Source organism: Anabrus simplex, chromosome 2 (assembly GCF_040414725.1).
Source record: "Anabrus simplex isolate iqAnaSimp1 chromosome 2, ASM4041472v1, whole genome shotgun sequence".
NCBI classification, from domain to species: domain Eukaryota; kingdom Metazoa; phylum Arthropoda; class Insecta; order Orthoptera; family Tettigoniidae; genus Anabrus; species Anabrus simplex.
The window spans coordinates 1,182,226,364-1,182,242,186 of NC_090266.1; the positions used below are offsets into that span (position 1 = coordinate 1,182,226,364).

At 35.1% G+C, this 15,823-nt stretch overlaps 1 protein-coding gene across 1 annotated transcript in view; it reads right to left on the reverse strand.

The window, feature by feature from the left end:
* Positions 1–468: 468 nt before the first annotated feature.
* LOC136863826 (chromatin-remodeling ATPase INO80) overlaps positions 469–15,823 on the reverse strand; it is a 396,793-nt gene continuing 381,438 nt past the window's right edge. The window contains exon 37 of the mRNA XM_068226103.1: positions 469–1,221. The gene's annotated coding sequence lies outside the window, so the exon portion shown is untranslated. The remainder of the gene's footprint in view (positions 1,222–15,823) is intronic.

Sequence of the window (15,823 nt, forward strand, 5' to 3'; positions counted from 1 at the left end):
ATGAAAAATGTGAGTACGAGAAAGTAAGTGAAGCACTATTTATTTGGTTATCTCAACACCGGGAGAAGGACTCGCCAATATCTGGCCCCATTCTGCAGGAAAAGGCTGTGTATTTCCAGAAGGAGTTTAACGAAGGGGGCCCTAATTTTCCTGCCAGTGCTGGTTGGCTTGATCGATAGAAAAACCTGTACGGCATTAAGCAGCTTAATATCTGTGGAGAAAAGTTTCTTTTCGTAAGACATCTGGAATGTTTTCGTTCAATACTCCATGTACTGTACAATTGAACTGATAATTCAATAAACAGAGTACCGTAAAACATGTCATTGTTTTAGTACTAGAGTATAGCCTTGCTGTTTGTTTCAGTTCATTTTCAAAGTTATTCTGTATTATCCGACATTTTCGGTGATCCGACGTACTCCAGGTCCCGTTTAGGTCGGATAATCGAGACTCTACTGTAATAGAAGCAGGAAATAGCAATACATTTCACGTAGGGTTTAAACAACATGCGCATTTTTTAAAACAGTTCATATTGCTGAAACAAAATTTTGAAAATGCCATAAAAATTAATAATGTTGTTGTCTTTATGCCCCACTAACACTTTTACAGTTTTCGGAGAGGCCGAGGTGCCAGAATTTAGTCCCGCAGTTAATTTACATGCCAGTAAATCTACCGACACGAGGCTGACGTATCTGAGCACCTTCAAATACCACCAGACTGAGCCAGGATCAAACCTGCCAAGGTGGGGTCAAAAGGCCAGCGCCTCAAGCATCTGAGCCACTCAGCCCGGCGACAACTTTCTTTAGTATTATTTCATGTTATTAATATGGACAGTTTGAATCTATAACCTGGGACCTCCAAATATGCAGTTTAAACCCTAATAATAATAATAATAATAATAATAATAATAATAATAATAATAATAATAATAATAAACTTCAATATAAATAAAAAACACTCACAATGTAAACAAGACCACTGGCTCATCTTTTTTAAGACTCCAAATTAATTTTCACTATCTACATATATACACATTTAAAATCAAACTCATTTTCACAACAAGAATTTTACACACTAAGAGGATAAAGAGGAGTAGCAAACTGCATTAACAAACACATTCTCAAGTTCCTAGCTCTGATATACTTCAAGTACAAAATAAAATAACCTTTTTCCATGAAGAATGTGGCCAAAAGTCATAAAGTAAGAAGATCTCGCTCCAGCAACCTGGGGGAAAAAAGAAAATAAGCTATCATGATATCATTATCATTATAGCATACAAAAATATGGCAGAGGACTTGATAGTACAAACTCAAATAGAAATTTCTTTTAATAAGTAAACCAAAAAAATCTTTATTCTGCGTAGCAGTCATTTTTACAGAAATAATCTTAAGACATGAGTGTTACGAAGTATGTTTGTAACATACTGACCCACCACAAATCATTCAGTGTGGATTTTGGTTGCAAGTGACACTGGATTAAAAAAGGACCTCCTGGCAAATTGGTTAGAATGCAGAAGAAATATGTATAACTAGCAGTTACCCATGGCTTCACTCAGATGTATTTCGTAAAATGATAGAAGTAATCGTTCCTCCGTACTGTACTACGGCATTATCTGAAAACCCCTAAAGTATAAAATTGAGTTCCATTTACCCCAGAAACTTTTTGTAAACCACGTTTGTGTAATTGCCTTTTGGGGCTAACATGACCATGCGACATAGAACTGTACATGTAAGAAACCGTTTTCTCTCAAATTGAAAAAAAAAAATAAAAAAAAATAAAAAAAAAATAAAGAAGATTCCAAATATCTATTTCCATGTCTGTAACATCTTCAGTTTTTGAGATGCAAGTATCACCATAAAAATTGTTCAACCCCTTAATCAGTTCTTCCCCCACCCCCATCTAAGTGGATTTTCCAAAAACAAAAAATACACGTTTCTTTACTTTTAAAGGAGATTCCAAAATACCAATGTTCGTGTCTGTAACATCTTCAGTTTTTGAGATATAAGCATTCTCATAAAAAATTATTGGGCGAAGGGGTGAAAAGGAGTTGAATTTCTTTTATGAGGACACACATCTCAAAAACAGAAGATGTCACAGTCATGATAATTGGTATTTAAAAGCTCCGTTATAAATTAAAAAACATGTTTTTTTTTGTTTTCGGAATCCATTTAAGGGGATGAAAGTACTGAAAAATTCATTGAATTATTTGTATGAGGATACTTATATCTCTAAAAGCTAAAGATGTTACAGACATGAAAATTGGTATTTGTAATCTCCTTTAAAAATAAAGAAATATATTTTTTGTTCTCGGAAAATCGACTTGAAAGTGGTGGGGGCGCGGGAGGAATAAGTAAAGGAGTTGAATTCTGTTTAAGAGGATACGTATACCTCAAAAACTGAAGATGATACAGGCATGAAACTTGGTATTTGGAAAGTCCTTTAAAAACAAAAAAATGTGTGTTCCTGTATTTTTAAAGTTTACTTTCCTCCAAAATGCGTGTTTCTTTATCTTAATGGAGAATCCAAATACCAGTTTTCACGTCTGTATCAACTTTAGTTTTCATCAGATATAAGTATCTTCATCCAAATAATTCAATTAATTTTTCAATTCTTTCACACCCCTTAATTGGATTTCCTGAAATCAAAAAAAATATGTGTTTCTTTACTTTTAAAGGGAGATTCCAAATACCAATTTTTCACGTCTGCAACATCTTTAGTTTTTGAGATATAAGTATCCTCATACAAACAATTCAACTAATTTTTCACTTTTTCATCCTCACCTAAGTGGATTTTCCAAAAACAAAAAACATGCATTTCTTTATTTTTAAAGGAGATTCCAATCACCAATTTCCACGTCTGTAATATCTTCCATTTTTGAGATATCAGTATCCTAATAAAAAAAATTCACCCTACTTTTCAGTCCTTTTCATAAACAACAAAAATCTTTAATTTTGAAAGAGCTTAAAAATACCAATTTTCACTTCTGTAATATGCTAAGTCTTTGAGATATACTGCAGATATGCTCACTTTAAAAATTCACCCCCCCCCCCATTTTTTAGTTCCCGTTGAGTGGATTTCCTGAAAATAAATTATCTATGTTTAGGAGATTCCAAATACCAGTTTTTACATCTGTAATATGTTACATTTCTGAGATATACTGAAGATATAGTCTTTCTAAAAGTTCACTCCCTTTGTCACTTCTGTTCACCCCCATTAACTGGATTTAAAAAAAAAAAAAAAAAAGTGTTCATTTATTTTTAAAGGAGATTTCAAATACCAATTTGCATGTCTGTAACACCTCCCTCCAGTTTTTGAGATATAAGTATCGCCATAAAAGATATTCGACCCAATTTTCACCTTTTTTCAGCCCCATAATGGGATTTTCTGAGAACAAAAAAAAAAACATGTTTCTTTATAATGAAAGGAGATTCCAAATACCAATTTTTATGTCTGTAAACTTTTAAGTTTTTGAGATATACTAATTTAAAAAATTCACCCACCTCTTCACCCCTTTAGCGACGGAACATCCAAAATCCCTCCCTTAGTGTGCACATACACACTAGTGTAAACATATTCCCAAAATTTCATTTCTTTATGTCCAGTAGTTTTGGCTCAGCATGGATGAATCAGTCAGTCCGTCAGGACATGTTATTTAATAAATATAGTAGCAATTACCCGCGGCTTCGCTCGTGTGGATTTCGTAATTTGAGCAAAGCAATCTTTCCTCGGCATTATACTAAGAAATTATCTGAAGATTCCCAAAGTATAAAAACTCACCCCAAAATTGAATTTCATTTACCCCAGAAATTCTTTATAAACCATGTTTGTGGTATTACCTTTTGGGGCTAAGACGACCATGCGACATAGAACTGTACATGTGAGAAACAGTCTTCTCTCAAGTCGAAAAAAATAAATACAAGTTTCTTTATTTTGAAAGGAGATTCCAAATACCTATTCCCACATCTGTAACATCTTCAGTTTTTGAGATACATAATTATTCCCCACACCCACCCCCATCTAAGTGTATTTTCTCAAACAAAAAACATGTTTTTTATTTTTAAAGGAGATTCCAAATACCAATTTCCACGTCTAAAAACCTTCAGTTCTTTAGATATAAGTTTCTCCAGAAAAAGAATTCAATTTTTTTTTTTTACTTCCTTTCACACTCCCCACTCAAGTGAATTTTCCAAAAACGAACAGTACCCGTTTCTTTAAAAGAGCTTCCAAATACCAATTATCACGACTATCATCTTCAGTTTTTGAGATATATGTATCCTCGTAAAAGTAATTCATCTACGTTTTCATCCCCCTCCCCCCTGCCAAGTTGACTGCCCCACCAAATGCGTGTTTCTTTATTTTTAAAGGAGATTCCAAATACCAGTTTTCACGTTTGTAACATCTTTAGATTTTTTGGTGTATATATATACACACACACATACATATACGCAGGTCTAGTCATAAGTCATGGCAACTTTCTTTTCTCGCGAACAGGAGACAAAACGGAAAATCTAAGATATGCATTTGGAAATGTATGGCATGTACTTGCGTATGATGCCACTAGATAGTGTATGTAAACAACAGTGTGGGTCTAAGCATGCCCCAAGTTCAATATGTGAGTGAGAGCATCACAAAATGGAAGTCAACAAGCAGGAGCAACGATCACACTGTCAATGCAGTTTATTACAATTCCTTTTTATTGTACCAATTGCACCGTGCAGTGCGAACCAAACGTCCAGATCTTTTTGACAACGCCATAATCCTACACGATAATGTGACAGCTCACACAGCAGCCATCGTTCAGTGTTGTCTACAACGGTGGAGATGGGAGGTTATTCCACACCCGCCTTATTTGCCTGATCTGAGCCCATGTGACTATGATCTAATCCCCAAAGTCAACTATTGCTAACAAAGAGGACATCGTAACAGCATTTTGGAGAGAGGTGTCACACATTAGTGATACACATGCAGCGAATAGTATTCAGCACCTGCCCCACCGCTTGCAACGCACAGTGGAAACCTTGGGTGATTATTTCGAAGGTCTGTAACCAGTGGAGACCTGTCCTTTGTACGTAGTCTTGTGTACTTGCCGTCGATACAAAAATAAATCAATGTTTACGAATGGCCTGTGTTTTGTCACTTTCCTATGAGAATCTCCTGAAGTCGGAATTTGTCTTCGGTCACTATGCATAAGTATATGCCCTATATTTCCAAATGCATATCTTAGATTTTCCGTGTTGTGTCCTGTTCGCTAGAAAAAGAAAAAGTTGCCATGACTTATGACTCGATCCCTGCACATTCTGATACAAATAATTCAACTAATTTTTCAATTCTTTCAACCCCCCCCCCCCCCAAGGGTTTTTTTTCCGAAAACCAAAGAAAACGTGTTTCCTTATTTTTAAAGGAGATTCCAAATACCAATTGTCAGGCCTGCAACATGTTAATTTTTTTAGATATACTGTAGATATGCTAATTTTAAAAATTCAACCCCTTTTTTAGTTCCCCTTAAGTGGATTTTCCAAAAAAAATAGTTATGTTTCTTTGCTTTTACAGGAAATTCCAAATCTGTAATATGTTACGTAACCGAGATAATTTTCAGATATAGTCTTTTTAAAAATTCACCCCGTTTGTCACACCTCTTCACCCCCTATTCATCGGATTATCCAAAAACACAAAAATACGTGTTTATTTTTAAAGGAGATTCTAAACTTCAATTTTCATGTCTGTAACATCTTCAGTTTTTGAGATATAAGTCTCCTCATAAAAGGTGTTCAACCCCTTTGTCCCCTTTGTTCACCCCCCTTAATGGGATTTCCTGAAAACAAAATTTTCTCTTTATTTTTATAGGAGATTCCATATACCAATTTTTACGTCTGTAAACTTTTTAAGTTTTTGAGATATAGATAACCTCATTTTAAAAATTCACCCCCCTGTTTCACCCCCTTAGCAATGGAATATCTGAAAATCCTCCCATAGTTAGCACCTGCATGTTAATATGAATGTATCCCCAAAATTACATTTCTTTATGTCCAGTAGTTTGGTTCGACTATGATGAATCAGTCAGTCAGGACAAGTTATTTTATATATATATATATAGATTACTTCTGTAAAAAATTACTACTCCAGCATGCTAACTCAATAATATTAATATTTCTAAATTTTTTCAATAGGACAGCTTAAAACTGTTATCATCCTTTGCCATTGGAAGATTTTTGAATATGGATGAGTAAAAATTGTATATTCTGTAAATAATGCTATTCTATCAAATAAAAATATTTAATATGTGGAAATCAGTGCACTAATGTGTAAAAATAGTTGTGTAGTGCATGGGAACTGTTGGTAAAGCAATGTTTCAGAGGCAGTTTTGAGAATATACATGCAAGGACGGTTATGTCCCACCATCTGGTATAATTTCAAAGGTATAATACATCATGCACAACTCAGATGTGTACTTCAGCTGGTAGGAAACATTAAACCAAAATATTCAATAAAAGACAACAAAATGAGCAAACCAAGGCATTGCATATTCTTGGTCACCAGGAAAACATTCCAGAAGGTAGGCTGGGATATCTTACTACATACAATGTAAATATTGGCTACAATTGTATATATAACTGTCATTAGTTTCGATTTCAATAGAATATTTGAACAGAAGATGATTTGTGATTTCAGTGCTGTCAGAAAACATTAGGATGAGTTCTCCCCTTTGATAATTAAAGGTATGTCCCAGTTGGAAAGGTCTTGTATCACACTCTCAGAGTGATATCTGAAGTACAAACAGGCATTACAAGAACCATTGAGCAACAGCCCAAAAAGGCCACAGCCTACCACGCGAACACTACTCAGCATGAAGGCCTGCAAATTATGAGGTGTCGTGTAAATAGGCCTTAAAACCAATATAAAATTTCCTTGGAGTATTTCTAATTTCAAAGATGGATCATGAATCAAATATCCAACCAAGATCACACAAGATTTCACATCGACTACTGACAACAAAAGAGGCTGATGATGTAACAACTCAGTGTCATGTTACTGAGCACAAAGAGAGCAAATGCAGAGATTTAAAATATTATTCAGTTATTCTTCTAAATTGCACCACTCAAAATATTCTTCTGAACTTGGTAGCACAATAGTTTTATCTTAAACTACAGAATATTCATAGAAAATATCACAAAATTAGATATATGCAAGGGTGTCCCTTACGAATTACAAGGTGTGCCTAAAATAGTATGGTGAATGGACTGATATTTTACTCTTTTTTTTTTTTTTTGCTATTTGATTTATGTCACACCGACACAGATAAGTCTTATGGCAACAACGGGACAGGAAAGGCCTAGGAGTGGGAAGGAAACGGCCGGTCGTGGCCTTACTTAAGGCACAGCCCCAGCATTTGCCTGGTGTGAAAATGGGAAACCACGGAAAACCATCTTCAGGGCTGCCGACAGTGAGGTTCGAATCCACTATCTCCCAGGTGCAAGCTCACAGCTGCGCAAGCCTAACCGCACAGCCAACTCGCCCAGTGGACTGATACCAGAATTATTATTATTTATTTAAATTTTTTGTTACAGTTTTGACAACTGTTAGATTCTTTAGTCTGCCAAAAATTAATTTTAAATAAATACATTTACAAACTACCTGATAAAGAAAACTATGGTAACAGAATTATACGTGAAAAAGAAACAACTTACAAGGAAAGTATCAGGCAAGACAGGTGGAAACCTACCTTGAAATATTTTTGACACAATCCTTGTTTTCTCAGAGGACAACATGCAGAAAATCAGCTTCCAGTTTTAACTGCAAGTCTCCAAAATCATGTGTTGAATCTCTCATACAGATCAATGGAATGTCGCGCGAGAACTGTACATGTACATATTGGCTGGAGCAGATAGGCATGGTAGCAGAGGCACCTAAGACTAGTGATAAGCAGAGCTGCACACGCTAGTCAGCTGTGGGGTGTTTTCAGGTTTGAGCATGAAATGCGATCAAAAAGGACTATCTTTCATAGGTGAGAAAAGCAGGCACACGATACCCCAGTTGGTTAGTTCACATTCATTTATACACCATAATAGCAATAATCAATGATGACTGTTCTTTGTTCACTAAATTATTTATTGTGCTACAGGAGCCAACCAGGACCTTCGGTTCTCTGGTTTCAAAAAATATGTTTTATTTTTTTGCTAGGGGCTTTACGTCGCACCGACACAGATAGGTCTTATGGCGACGATGAGATGGGAAAGGCCTAGGAGTTGGAAGGAAGCGGCCGTGGCCTTAATTAAGGTACAGCCCCAGCATTTGCCTGGTGTGAAAATGGGAAACCACGGAAAACCATCTTCAGGGCTGCCGATAGTGGGATTCGAACCTACTATCTCCCGGATGCAAGCTCACAGCCGCGCGCCTCTACGCTCACGGCCAACTCGCCCGGTAAAAAAAATATGTTTTAAGCAGATAACATCATTGTCACTGCCACAAAATCAGGAAAAGTAGGGAAAACAGAATTGAAAATATGTTTTAGAGAAGCCTATTTTCCATTCTCTGAAAATAACTTTGCCATGCTTTTTGATTTGTGGACCACATACAGTGGTACAACTTGTCATGAAGACATCCCTTCATGCAAAACAATCTAACTGCTTCAGATTCCTACAGGTACTATGGGCATAATTCAACCATAGGACAATTTCTTCTTCCGGCAGTGAAAAGCTTTTTGCCGCCAATTAGCAGATAATCCTTAAACTGCAGTCTTCCATACATTTTCAGTTATCATCTCAAGGATTTCAGGATATGATAAAATAGTCCTATTCATGGTATGCAATGAATTACACAAGACAGCAACCTCCCGAGTTAGTAGTGTCCACTAAATATTGTTTGGAGCAGAAGAAACAAACATGTGAAGAACAGCGCGACACTGAAGTTCTAATTGTTGTGCGTTGTGTACAAAAAACTTGTGTTATGATCATGCAATTTATACCAGTCATTTCTCCTACATTTTTTTGAGTGATTGACACAGCTTCAGAGCAGGTCAAGAGACTGCATGCACATACAAGCCCAGCGAACCACAGCTCCAAGCTCTGACTCAGGGCTGTCCAGCTGCGCCATGCGTCGTGCTTGCATACCAGGATTCGAGGTACAATTTCAGAGTCTTGCAAGTTAAATCTGGAGGCCAATTCTCCACACGCTATTCTGTTACAGTACAATGATTGTGTCAAAAAAAATATTCAGGATAGGTTTTGACCTGTCTTACCTGATACTTTTCTTGTTACTTAAAACAGAATGACATGTTATTTTCTTGAAAGATCATCAGATTCTATCAAATCACACTCAAATGTATTTAGAAATGCATAAACATTTATGTTTATTTCTGTTTAAATCCTTAAAAACTTGAAATTGGAAAGTTATCTTAATGAAGTCCTCACTTCCCTGCATCTAGCATAGAATGCATAATGTGCAAGTTGTTGCAATACTGGTACTCTGTTGCTGGCATGAGTGTAGTGGCTAGTCATTCTGTTAACCTTCCGCCTTGCCAACCTCCCCCTCACACACCCCTCTCCCTAGTTAGGTCAACGACACACTGTACTTTACTTTTACATGTTTTATTTTTAGTGCTTCTCTTGTTTCTTGTTGTTGAATTAACGTTGTTTTGTATACTATGTAAGGGTTCTTAAAGAGCATTTAAAATGGGCTGCCTATTATACAGGTAATTTTCTGTTATGTCATATTGAGCTTACATCAACTATTTTGGAATTGTACACACAGTTGTTATTAGTATTGTTGTTATTATTATTATTATTATTATTATTATTATTATTATTATTATTATTCTCATTGTAAATTTAGTTTATTGACATTTTTCTTTTTTTTAAAAATTTGGTGTGGAAATGTAGTTTTGCTTGGCCTATGTATGTGATGTTGCAGTTTGTTACTTGACATTTGAGTTCATACAAATTATTCTACCATTTTCATTGTTATTATTATTGTTAAATTATTATTGTAATTTAAATTGTTTTTTAAACTATTTAGGGGCTGTCTAATGAGCTTTTAATGGGCTGGCTAGTTATCCTTTAATTTTCCGCTACATCATTTTTGTTTATGGGAACGCCTTTAGTGGTTCTATATTCATACTTATTATTATTATTATTATTATTATTATTATTATTATTATTATTATTATTATTATTATTATTATTATTATTATTATTGTGTATTTGTAATTAAGAATCAGTAATTGATTACTTTCTGGTGGGAAGGACAAATCACAGACAGTTGATAGATGTAACAGCTTTACCAGCAGAAGCATTCAGTGGAGATCATACAGTTGTGATAGCAAAAATGAGAGTGGGGAAAACGGAAAAATTAAAGGAGATAAGAGATAGTAAAATAAATGTGCAGAAATTAAAAGTTACAAATGTACACGAAGAATTTTTGGAGAGAATGAAAAGTAAAATAAATGTGCAGAAATTAAAAGTTACAAATGTACACGAAGAATTTTTGGAGAGAATGAAACAACAAATTCCAGTTTTTGAAGTAGGAAATGTGGAAGATGAATGCTCCAACTTCAAAAGGGCTTTTGTAAGGGTAGGGGGAAGCAAGAGGGTGCCCTGTTGGGCAATGCATTCCATAAGAATGTAAGGAACCTTGTCTGGAATAAGGAAGTGTAAAGAGATAAAGTACAAAATATATTATGAACCCATATTGACCTATGTGGCTGAGACCTGGACAGTGACAAGTAGGGAGGGGAGTAGAATTCAAGCCACTGAAATTAAATATCTAAGAAGTATGATTGGAAAGGAAAGACAGATTGGAAAACGAAGATGGTGAGAAAGGAGGTCGGAATGGAAAACCTAAATGACAGAATTTATAGGAACAAAACTAAGTCGTTTTTGATATGTAAAGAGGATGGAGGAGGAATGAATACAAAAAAAAACAGATGGAGATGAAATTAGAGAGAAAGAGAGCAAGACCTAGAACAAGGTGGATTGATTCAATTAAGAGGAACGCAAGAAGAAGAAATGTGGACTGGGACGAAATGATGGAAGAGGACTGGTGGAAGGAGAGAGAACAGTGGAAAAGTGCCACAAATCCTCCGACCCAGCAACAGATGGATAAGGAGAAAGGAGGATGATGATGATGATGATTTGGGATTAAATTTATGTTAATAACTAACAAGATACCCGTGCTTCGCTACGGCTTTAAAATGAATGTTATTATTCGAAGATTTACATTTTGCAGAGTCCACTCTCAGCTGAGCCTGTAAAGTACGTCCTCAGTTCGTACGTCAAACGATTTGGGGGAATGATTATTTTATAATCTACCACTCACTTGAACCCCGTATGGAAGAATTTGAATGTTTTAAACCATATCTGATTTAACATCTAGGACGTAAAAGCGATCAACCTGTAAAATTTTGATTTTGTACGTCGAACATTAATGGAGGAATTAATACTTCCTTAAAGGGTGAATGTGTTGAAATATTTATTAACATCTGGGATATAGAAGACAACACTTCATAAGAAAAGTTGCGTTCATGCCTGATATACTTTCAGAAGAATGCATATTGTGTTTTTGTGATTCAACTACCACCTAAACCTCTTAGGGGAGAAATGTTTTGATGTATACGGTATTTTACACCTAGGGCATAAAAGAAGACCATTCTCGTAAAATTACAACTTTGTATGCCAAACAGTTTTGGAGGGATGAATAATTTCGTTTACGGGGCTAACCTCATTTGACACTTTAGCGGTGGAATGTTTAAAAATATTTCCTATTTCACACCTAGGATTTAACATATATACCGCTATTCGGAATTTTGTCTTCATACGTTAAACTGTTTTGGAGGAAGGAATATATATATTTTTTTGGATCTTAACCCCCATTTAACTCTGAGAGGTTAAATTTGTCTCTAATCTTCTGTTATTTAACACCTAGGATATCATTTGACATTTTAACTTCGTAATTCAAACAGTTTCATATAAATTGTTTTTAAGTCCACTTCTTATTTGTATTCTCATACAAATAACTCAACTCCTTTCACACCCCCCTTAAGTTGATTACCTCCCCGCCCAACAAAAAATGAGTGTTACTTTATTTTTTTAAGGAGATTCCAAATACCAAATATCATGTCCATAACATCCTTCGTTTTTGTGATATACGTATCCTCAGACACAGAAATAAACTCGTTTTTCAATTCATTTACCCAACCTTAATTGGATTTTCCCAAAACAAAAGAAAGGGTATTTGTTTATTTTTAAAGAAGATTCCAAATACAAATTTTCATGCCTGTAACATAGTCAGTTTTTGAGATATAAGTATCCTCATAAAAAGAATTCAAATCCTTTCCAGTCCTTTTTAAAGGAGATTCCGAATCGCAATTTTACACCTGTAATATGTTCAGATTTTGTATGCCAGTATCCTAACAAAAATAATGCAACCCCTCTTTCAGTCCTTTTTACCCCACCCTCTAAGTGATTTTTCCAAAAACAATAAAGTATGCGTTACTTTATATTAATAAATTAAAAATACCAATTTACACACCTGTAAGGTGTTTCGTTTTTGAGATATACTCATTTTAAAAATTCACCCCCTTTTCAGTCTTGTTCACCCCCCGCCCATCCCCCCTAAGTATGACTTCCCAAAACAAAACAATACGTGTTTCCTTATTTTTAAAGGAGATTCCAAATACTAATTTTCACATCTGTAACATCTTCAGTATTTGATGTATAAGTACCCCCATAAAAAGAATTCGACTAAGTTTACTTTAACTCACCCATCCCGCCCCCCTATGTAGATTTTCCAAAAACAAAACAAAAAAATGTTTATTTTTAAAGGAGATTCCAAATACCAATTTTCATGTCTAACATTTTCAGATGTTGAGATATAAGTATCCACATAAAAAGAATTCAACCTCTTTTCAGTCCTTCTTACAATACCCACTGAAATGCTTTTCCAAAAACAAACAAATGTGTGTTACTTTTATTTTTAAAAGATTAAAAATACCAATTTTCACGGCTTTTAACGGTTAAGCTTTTTATATATACTGTATATATGCTCATTTTAAAAAATTACTCCTTTTAACACTTTTCCTTAAGTGGATTTTCAGAAAACAAATTATGTATGTTCCTTTACTTCTACAGGAGATTCCAAATATCAATTTTCACGTCTGTAACATGTTACGTTTTTGAGATATACTCATTTTAATAATTAACCCCTTTAGTCACTCCTTTTCACCTCACCTTAAGTAGATTTTCAAAAAACAAAGAAATACTGTTTATCTTTACAGGAGATTCCAAATAGCAATTTTCATGACTGTAACATCTTCAGTTTGTGTGAAATATACACCCCTTTTCACCCCCTTAGCGCTGGAATTTCCTAAAATTCTCCCTTAGTGAGCACCTACACCCTAATATAAATGAATCCCGAAAATTTTATGAATTTCATTTTAAAATTTCATTAAAATTACATAAATTAAATTAAATTTAAAATTTAGTTTTAAAATGAGGATATCTATATCTCAAAAACTTAAAAGTTTACAGACATGAAAATTGGTATTTGGAATCTCCTTTAAAAATAAAGAAACACGTATTCTTTTTGGTTTCGGAAAATCCCATTCGGGAGGATGAAAAAAGGGGGAAAAGGGGTTGAACACCTATTATGAGGAGACTTATATCTCAAAAAGGGAAGATGTTGCAGACGTGAAAATCGGTATTTGGAATCTCCATTAAAAAGAAGGAAATTCTATTCTTTGCTTTTCGGAAAAAACCTTAATGGGAGGGGGTGGGGGTGATAGAATTGAAAAATTAGTCGAATTATTTGTATGATAATTTATGTATATATACCAAAAAAATCTAAAGATGTTACAAATGTGAAAACTGGTATTTGGAATCTCTTTTAAAAATAAAGAAACACACATTTGGAGGGGAGGAACAACTTGGTAGGGACGGATGAAAACGGAGATGAATTCCTTTTACGAGGATACATATATCTGAAACATTTAAGATATTATAGTCGTGATAATTGGTATTTGGAAGCTCTTTTAAAGAAACGGGTACTGTTTGTTTTTAGAAAATTCACTTGAATGGGGAGTGTGAGGAAGTAAAAAAATTGAATTCTTTTGCTGGAGAATCTTATATCTCAAAAATGAAGGTTACAGACGTGGAAATTGGTATTTGGAATCTCCTTTAAAAATAAAGAAACAGGCATTTCTTGGGTGGAGGAAAACCAACTTAACGGGTGGAGGTGGAGTGTAAAAGGAGTTGAATTCTTTTCATGAAGATACTTATATCTCAAAAACTGAAGATGTTACAGACATCAAAATTTTTATTTGGAATTTTTCTTCAAAGTAAAGGAACATGTAATCTTTTGTATTTGGAAAATCCACTTAAGAGGGGTGAATTAATTGAAAAATTAGTTGAATTCTTGGTATGGAGATACTTATATCTCAAAAATGAAAGATGTTACAGACGTGAAAATTAGTATTTGGAATCTCCTTTAAAAATAAAGAAAAACACACTTTTGGGAGGAAATCAACTTGGGGCGGGGGCGGTGAAACAGGAGTTTAATTCCTTTGTATGAGGATATATATGTCTCAAAACTGAAGATGTTACAGTCGTGATAATTGGCATTTGGAAGCTCCTTTATAAATAAAGAAAAAAGTATTTTTGATTTTCAGAAAATTCACTGGGGGAAGGGGGGGTGAAATGAAGTGAAAAAATTTAATTCTTTTTATGGAGAAACTTAGATCTCAAAAATGTACCGGGAGGTACACCTCAACCCCACACATTTAAAAGAAGCGCCTTAAGGAACGCTATCTATCGAACAAATCTTGAAACAGAAGATGTCACTACTAAATAACTGAGGAATATGTTATTTCAAAGTTTCCTAAACTGACTGGATTTCTTGTTTTGTTTTGGTGTATCACAAAAAGTTTGCACTTTTCTCCATAAAGAAAACTGAGGTCATGCACTCTGGTGCAAAGTGGTATGATTAGAGATTTTTTTTGCTATTTGCTTTACGTCGCACCGACACAGATATGTCTTACGGCGACGATGGGATACGAAAGGCCTAGGAATTGGAAGGAAGCGGCCGTGGCCTTAATAAAGGTACAGCCCCTGCATTTGCCTGGTGTGAAAATGGGAAACCACGGAAAACCATCTTCAGGGGTGCCGACAGTGGGGCTCGAACCCACTATCTCCTGATTACTGGATACTGTCCGCACTTAAGCGACTGCAGCTATCGAGCTCGGTAATTAGAGATTTAAAGTTTTAAAGTTTTATGTAAACCACCACCTTTCTCATGTAAAATTTCATAAAGACTTAAACTGTAAATCAGGGATAGAGAGTGCGCTACCCTCTCGAATTCCCCTTCAATTTATCTTGAGGTGACTTCGATTTTGTAATTTTTTCTCCTGTAAATCATTAAGTAACTTGTCCTTCTAGTCACCTCAGTGGTGTGGGATTAGCATCTGCATCATCGGGCCACAAGCCCAAGTGGGGTTTTAAAAACTTGGTTTTCTAGGAGCGCAAGTGTACGCCTCCATACATTTTTGAGTTTGGGCCAGTAATTTAACCTGTTCTTCTTTTATACGCGAAGGCCCAGTAGCATGGGTACTAGATACCCCTGTATAAACTAAGGTACTGAACATGGTATTGTATATTGTAGGTTGGGCCTAGAAGGGCCAGAAATTGTAAAGTATTCTGTAAAGTTGCCTCGAGTAGGCCGTAAAAGTTGGGGAGCGCAGTCTCCTTGGTTGAATTTGTAGAGCATGTAAGCTCTTTTCTGATATTTGTGCAGCATGGTGTGGTGCCTTTGGAAGGCCATAAATTGTAACAGTTGGAGCAAA